This window comes from Aplysia californica, unplaced genomic scaffold (genome assembly GCF_000002075.1).
Source record: "Aplysia californica isolate F4 #8 unplaced genomic scaffold, AplCal3.0 scaffold00137, whole genome shotgun sequence".
Lineage (NCBI taxonomy): Eukaryota > Metazoa > Mollusca > Gastropoda > Aplysiida > Aplysiidae > Aplysia > Aplysia californica.
This window is the reverse complement of record NW_004797407.1, coordinates 192,385-201,202: the sequence shown is the minus strand read 5'-3', so window position 1 is coordinate 201,202 and position 8,818 is coordinate 192,385.

Sequence of the window (8,818 nt, the reverse complement as noted above, 5' to 3'; positions counted from 1 at the left end):
TACATAGCATTTTTCGTTCTTGTTCATGCGACAGAAAAGAAAGGCAATCTGGTTCAGTACTAACAATAGGCCTAAGAAACTTTATCAATGAGCAAATAATTGCATCAGATATTGTAATAGTCAATTTAATTTTGACTGTGTTAACAACACGAGTCCGGACTCTTCATACTAGATCTAGGCCCTACGCAATATGCAATGAAAGGCTTTGGGCAGGGTAAAAAAGGAGGGAGGGGGGGGGGCTCAGTGAAAAGGAAAGACTTTGGTCTAAAAAGTATCGTTTTCTTTATACCATACCATCGAATGAACTAAGGCACAATGTATGGTCAGTTATTATAAAACATTATAAAAATTGATTAAATTTTGAACCCACTGTCTCAACGAGACGTCATGTCCGGAAACAAAACTCAATGGGACTTTCCGAAGCCAAATCACGCTATAGTGTAAGTGAGCGCGGTCACTGAAGTGCCTAGTGTAAGTGATTTTGTGTGTGTATGTGTGTGTGTTTGTGAGTGTGTGTGTGTGTGTGTGTGTGTGTGTTTGTGTGTGTGTGTGTGTGTATGTGTGCGTGTGTGTGTGTTCTGCGTACGTGAATATTGTATGTACATGCATTTATGTAAAGCCCCTAGAGCTGTGTTTACACGGGAGTGGGCGATATAGAAATGACCTTCCTAATTATTATCTATTATCTATTTGTGGTGGCCGAAATTTGCTATTCAAAAGGCTTTTTAATGTCTGCATTGATCGACATGCGGTTTTCGCCAAAAGATTCTTTAAAATATTCTCCAGATCATGACGACCTTCGTTTTTTCAGTTTTGAGATAGTTTTGCCGCAAAAAGCTAAATTTCTTTATTTCGTCGATCATTTTTGTAGGCCGACGCTTCTGCCTCTGTGATTTTTTAAAATCCGCCAGATTTGTTTATTTCAAGTCCTACTTCCGTTCGATACTATCACGCATTGTCGCGCAATACTGAGCACTCTTTTAAGTGTGCAACCTAGCCTCATGTTTTCTTTTTTTACTTGATGCAAGGACTACTATACTCAAGGACGTGTACAGTCGGATTCCTTACTTGGCTAGCGAAGGCCATCGAGAGTCAAACACTCCGGATATTCCCATTTTTACCTTGTGCCTTATCTTTAGCTTTGACTCGTTCGTAGGAATCGGGGACTATTTATTGCCTTTGAAGTAGAATGAATCCTATCTGTAAAATTCGTTGATCTTAATAAAAATGATGCAGAAATGGATCAGATATTGAAAGGTGTCAATATTTATTTTTGATTAAGATTCCAAGCAAAGAAATGTAAGCATAATTATGGACGCCATTTATCCGCGTAAGCGCATCCTTCCGGAAAGAAGTGCAGTGATCAATGTATACGGTTCAATGTCAAATGTTGTTCCTCTCCTCATGTTTCTCGGAGTGTTTTTGTTAATTCTGTGGATTATTGTGAATTAATCGGCCCGTCTATGATCAAGGATAGTTTGATTTCACCATGCCGAATAAGTGTGGGGTTGTAAACTGCAAAGGTAACTACAATAAAGACAATAAATGTCGAGTGTTCAAGGTACCAAGAGAAGGACTTGAGAGACAAAGATGGCTTTCTGTTTTACCCCCTCATGAAAACTTCTCTCTAGATCCAGACAAATTCTTTATTTGTGAAAGGCATTGGCCATCAGATTATCCTGTGATTAAATTACCTGGAGGATACACTCGACCAGTAGATCCACCGAGTTTATTTGATGTTCCCTCGTCTTGCCTACCAACGCCAAAACCACCCCCTCGTCCACCCAAAACAAGAAGATCAGCAACTCCGTCATTTCATGAAAAAAGACAAAATCTGCAGCCTTTCAGAATTTTCTCCAGAAAAAGGAACTCCACAAGAAATATGACAATTTAATTCTTTCAAGAACAGAGGACAGATTTGTTTGCCTGTTAATGAATGAGCATTGTGAAGAGTGTTTTATCAGTAGTTGTTGAGAATAAACCAACATTGTGCTCCCCTCTTACACTCACCGCATTCAAGAAAGGATCCAGAGTTCCCTTGGAAAAATATTAAATCCAAATAACGGATTGAATTCCTACACCCAATTTTTTGAGTATGTGCATGTCGCCCTAAACTATAAAGTTCCTTTGGATGTTGTGCTTGAGAGAGTTGTGGGAGTATTGGAACAATCACGTTGCACAGAACTTGAAGACCCAAAGGTAAGATCCTAGTATACTGGACCAGTAGTGTAGGAATAAGTTTTTAAAAATAATAAAAAGTAATGTCGATCCTTGCTTTGCAGTAGGCCTACATATAATCCAGTGGTTTGTATATATTTTTTTTAAAAATATTTTTTCATTTTCCTACCGATAAAATCTCGTACCTAGACGGTTGATGTTTACAATTGGTAAATATAAATCTAGACCTAATCAACACATTTGAAGGACCGGACTAAACTAAGGTAAAGTTAAGATCTTGATTTCTTGTAATTTGTAATTGCCTAGTGGTCCAGTAAACTAGAATCTTTCTATTATTTTGTTCTTTTATTCAGGAAAAGAAAAGGGAAAGAAAGCTAGACTTTATAACTCATCAGCTGAAACTGTTGACTCACAAACAATTTTCTGTAAGTGATTACTGTTTCGCTATCGAATCGTTTCCCCGCTGCAGTTATGAACAACTAAGAGACATTTTGGTCTTGCCAAGCACAAGAAAAATAAAGTCTGTTGTTTCCTCCTTAGAGATTGAAAGTGTTTTTTCTAAAACATTTCAAAAACTTAAAACACCTCAACAAAAGAATGTGTTTTTATTGATCGACGAGGTAAAGATCCGACCCACTGTAGCCTTCTCTGGTGGTGTCCTCAGCGGCATGGCCAAAAATGAACCGGATTCTAGAGCGACATCCATGTTATGTATCATGGTCAAATGCTTGCATGGTGGACCTAGCATTATGATGTCAGTGATACCAGTACATAAACTTACAGCATCATTTCAATTCGAGGCTGTGAAGGAGGCTACGGCTCTAGTAGAAAAGACAGGAGGCATTGTGTTAGGGTCAATTACTGACAATCATAAGATCAATCAGCTTTATTGCAAAATGTTTGATGAAGGAGATGAAGGCAGTGCTTTAGCCAAACATCCACTCGATGCCAGCCGTTCATGGTACCGTATTTGTTGTTCGATACAGTCCACTTGTTAAAATGCATTCGAAACAATTGGATTACAGAAAAATCGCAGAGATTGACACTTGATAATATGACTGTAGTATCATTCTCAGATGTTAAAAATCTTTATGAATTAGAAAAAAAACAGCATCCCTAAAACCACGCGACTTACATATGCCTCTGTCTACCCATCAAAACTACAACTTCAAAATGTGCAACATGTATTAAGAATTTTCAATGAAAAGGTTTATTGCTGGGCTGGCACTGCAAGGGTGTTATGCCACTGCAGAGTTCATTCAGTTTGTTCTAAACTGGTGGAATACTGTGAATGTATCTGCCAAGGGACAGGACATTCGTATGAAGGCCCCACACAGAGCTGCTCAGGTGTTAGCGTCTGATAGTCTGGATACGTATGCCAATAAGTTTGAAGACGCAATGTCAGGACAGGGAGTGTCTCGAAAGGAATGCCTCACCCACGACACCAAGAAAGCTCTGGTACAAACCATGCGTGGACTCAGTGCCGTGACAAAACACTTATTGTCATCAGGATTTCAATATGTGCTGCTGCGTGAGATACATAGTGATCGCATTGAAGGTGAATTTTCCGTTTACAGGCAGTCCACCGTAGATGTTATCTCGGCATGCAAGAAGTGCCTCGCTAGGCATGCAGCATCTTTTCTCGAGAGTATTGATATCATAGCTGATGATTCCCCATCAACCTGTGACAAACATCTGTGTTGTGGGCCTTTGGTTGCTGCTGATGGAGAAGCCATTGAGAGTAGCTTCTCAGATGTTACTCTGACTGCCAACGAAGAAAGCTGCTGTGTCTATGTAGCAGGATGGCTGGAGCGAAAATGTATTGATGACAACACCTACAGCGAAGATGAGCCATTCGTCTCCACAGAAGTGAATAACTTTTTAGAGGAAGTGTCCAGAGGCTCCCTTAACCCCCCCCCCCCCATATGTCTACGTATGAACTGACTAGGATTGGACTTTCCTTTGTAAAGAAAGCAAAAAATAGAGTTTGTTGTCGTCAGAGACTTGTTGGAATTCTATCAACCAGGGGGGAATTTCACGACTTCGACATCGTTCAGTCCAAGAAACTGCTCCGTCATCTCGCAAATGTCTTGCTCCGCGGTCTGCACAATCTAGAGAAGGATCACCAAAAGAATGCAGCCCTGCTACAGACATCCATCAAGAAGGCACGTATGACGGATTGACTTGGTGAGTAAGCCTAATTCTTGTTGTTGTATTCGTTAACATTTTTTTAATGCTCTTCATACTAATATTTCTGCATGACATAACAAAAATATAGAAATAACATGTATTACTATGCTACAATATTGCGTTCAACAACATTACAACATGTTTTAGCTTTCTCACACTCAATATGAAATGTATCTTGTGCCTAGTGATAAGTTGGACATGTTTATATGATGGCCTTCGCTAGCCAATTCAGGAATCCGACGGTGCACGTCCCTGAGTATAGTAGTCCTTGACTTGATGCTAAATTCGACTGTGATCCTTTCGTTTGATGACCATCATCGTTTTTTTAGGACTTCTTTTTCTTGCTACTGGGAACAATCAACACACTTCTGTACAACAACGGAAGCGGAACAGAGAATCAATATATGCGTCGATTATATATTTGGCAACTTGGAAACACAAGTGTCACTTTTCTCTCAATATTTATTGCTTCATTCCAGTAGTGTAAATATGCACCGATCATTCCTTTAGAAAAGGGGCCCAGCTAGTTATTGTTATTATTAGAATCATTTTGGCCTATGTCAGATGTCGGCAAAACATTTTTCAGAATCGCTTTGGCTTATGTCACTCATCCGAAAAACAGTTTACAGAATCATTTTGGCCTATGTCAGACATCGGCCAAATGGTTTTCAGAATCAGTATGGCCTATGTCAGATATCGGCCAAACGGTTTTCAGTATCGCACACACTAACGCACACATTACACACACTCATGTGCACACACATGCACGCCAAACACACACGCACACGTACACACACACACACACACACACACACACACACACACACACACACACACACACACACACATCTACTTGCTTCTCACACGCGCACGCTTACACATCGTTACGAAATGAGCACATACCCATATATATAATAGAATAATATACACAATGCAATTTGCAAATACATAAATGGATACATAGACATATCTCGGTGTCCAACATGATTGTTGGGCATAAGAATAACAATTTCATTCAGCGTTGGTGCATTGTATGTCCTTTTATGAGTTCATATCACTTATCAAATTTTGAAATTCCCTTTGCTCCGGCAGTTGGCAAAAATTCATAGGCACATTTCAACTCCTTAACGTACGTCGCATTTACCTTTTTCAATGAACACATCCTGGAAGTCAAGTAATGTGCTGTGACATAGTCCGTCAGTGATTTTACTCCTTCCTCCAACCTGTTCGTCACCATCCAGGAAATATATTTATTTGTAAAAAGAAAAAAGAAGGCTGTGCTTCACGGGATGGCTCCAGAGGTCAAATAAAATGACAAAGCTGACCTTGGATTCGGAATTCGGAATTCCATCTTGTCATCGTAACTTCTTTACAGCCTAGTAAGGTGAACTCAAAACTGTAAAAGCGCTTTTGTATTTCTTAATGTTTTCTAGGAAATGTGCTGAGCTAGAAGTCACACGTTCAAAGAGCATTGCCAGAGGCAGAGGAAGTGCAGGAAAAGGTTCGAGATCAACTTTTCCATTTTGGCAGCACATTGTCATGCCTTTGACTTCTGCTTTAATATTCATTGCATGACAGTGCTGGCATTGAAAATTGAGCCGCCCCCCCCCCCCCCCCCCCCCCAAAAAAAAAAAAAAAAATTTTCCCTGTTTAAGATTGTCTATTCTGTACTGCATACAGCTGTGCGGACAAACATCTCAAACTCCCCCCCCCCCCCCCCCCCAAACCAGGGCAGCGCTACTGACTGAAGTTATCTTTAGGCCATTGCCAAAGGGGAAGGGGGTATTAAAAAATTTCTTGTGCATAGTAGAATTATAAATAGGCTGATTTATCAATCTAATGCTCATCATACTGTGCTGGAACAAAATAGAGGGGATTGCTGTTTTTTTCTTTCCTCATCGTTACTATCGTCATTTTTCCTCTACTTCTTTTGTAACGTATGTTTGTCACTCTCTTGTGACCTATTTCCCGGTGCCTTGATGGTCGAAGCAAACTTTATGCTGTTGAGGCTAGAAAGGTGAGCAGAGTAAGCCTGATTCCCTGTTTGGACTCGTCTGTTGACATTCACCCCTTGGCGCTCATATGACCTTATGCAGGTGCCGTAAAACCTTACTAAAACTAAAACAGACATCTCATGGAAATCAGCTACTGAATTCTGCACTGAATGATGCGTGTTCAACCTGAAGCTGTGGTTTTGTCTGGGGATTTTAGTTCTAATTCTCTGCAGATCATAACAAACGGAGCATCTCTACCCATGACATCAAATATAAATAAGGCCTCTGGTTGGTCGGCAGGTGCTCTGGTGTGGTTTGCTCCTTCTCTCCTATCAAATATCTATCGTCTTTGTCTCTCCTTCTTCTTTTTATGTTTGTTACTCTCATGTATCACATCTAATCTTCGGCATTTATACGACTGTATTGTATTGCAAATGCCGTTAAACTCTTACAAGAACTAAACTAAAAGGCATAGAAAGCATCTCAGCATTCTTTCCGTACCTCGTCAGGGATGGTGAGTTGCTGGTTAGGTAACGTTCGATACAAAAAAAAGTAAAAGCTCTCTGCTCTTTGCTAAACTTTACCATGACCTCAGCAGGCAAAGGAAACTTGAGAAAAAACAATATCTGAAAACTTCTGTTGACCTGTTAGACTATTCACTACCTTAGAAACACAAAGTTCTATCTGACAAAAATACTGACATTTTTGGCCTTTTTGAGTTGCTTACACTATGAGGTCAGAAACTAAAATGTTCTATCTACTCTATCAAAATCTTAAGATTATTATCTAGTTATCAAGTCGTTATCAAGATATTGTTCTAAGAAATTGTATTCGAAAAAGCTTGACATTATACGTGTATTGTGAAATTTGAATTTTTTACAATCAAGTTTCTCAAAAAAACTCACATGCACTGAGCAGATAGAACTTTCTTGTCCAAAGGTAGCGTACAGTAGATTGCAATATGGCGCTATCGTTGCCACCTTTACAGTGTAGTCAAAAATGCGTGGCGCTAATATCTCCTCATCTAGAGAACATGGGTACTCCAACTTTTGCAAAGGGACTTATATCAAGGTGTCTTAACAGGTGAATATTTTTTCGAACTCCTACACACTGTATTCTAGAAAATTCCATAATAAATTCTAATAAAAAATCCCAGTCGGTGGTTTATACAGATTTTTAAAATTTTACAGTTTGGGCAATATCGCTTTTAAAAGCAAGTCTGTCATTTTTTTTCTAATCGTAACATTAGGCTTATTGAACGTATGCTTTGAGAACCTTTAGTGCAAATAAAGTGTTCACTGTAAAATTATTTTCTTGTAAGGAGTTTTGCCACTGAAAAGTGTCATTGGTGAGCTGTGACGCAGGCCATATGCAAAATGTGTGCGAGAAGAAGGAAGTGCTGTGAACAATCACATTTTCCGCATGATGGAGATTTATAGTAGGCTATTTTACATAAATTTGTGAAAAAAAGTTTTATAATCGGGCCTCAATTGTTGTTGAAAAATATGATTAAGTTAAGACAAATTGATACAAACTGCTGTGCAAAGTATGGGTGACATTAATTCACCCGTTAAAGAGATATTGGAGGATACGTTGCGCCACGAATTTTTGACCGCACTGTAGTGGTAATACAAGAGGTTTCACGAAAAAAATTTTGAACGATTAATTTGACCAAAATATATGTCACTAGATACAGCTAAAGGAGCTGAGAAAAAAAAACTGCATGAAGATTGGATAAACGGTTCAAAAGTTATGCAAGTTTTTTGTTGTGAATTTGGGCATTTTTCGGGGATAATAATTATTTACGTATACAGACAAGAGGATGGCACCAAAATGTGCGAAATAAGGCAGGAGAAAGACAACTTAGCAACAGTTTTCCTTAGTTCAATGAAAAAGTTCCCTGTAAAACATATGATAATCATACATTTCCAGAAAGGTTATGCAATTGTCTACACGATAAACAATGTATTACGTAATATACAAAGTCATGTGACCAAATATGGCCGCCAATATGGCCGCCATTGACGAAACGCGCAACTGATTTTGACTTAAAAGTGACATAACATTAAGGGTGACCTTATTTGGGCCACAGTGTGGCCTAAATAAGCTAAACCCCCCTCCCTTACCTTATTTAGGCCACCTGTGGCCTAAATAAGCTAAACCCCCCTCCCTTACCTTATTTAGGCCATATGTGGCCCAAATAAGCACTCCCTAACATTAATGTTTTAAGTCAAAAGTGTCTCGGCGCATCTAACGAACTGTAAAAAAGCAACAATAAATCCATTTTATTATTTTTTAAAATCATATTTCACCCAGAAAAATGAATGTAGTTGGGCACGGAAAACACGAACACTGAAAACTGAAAATTATGAATAGCTCGTACAAATTGCCATTCCTTGACTGATATCTCTTCAATTTTTCATCACCTTTAGCCCTTAACCCGAATTATGGATGTA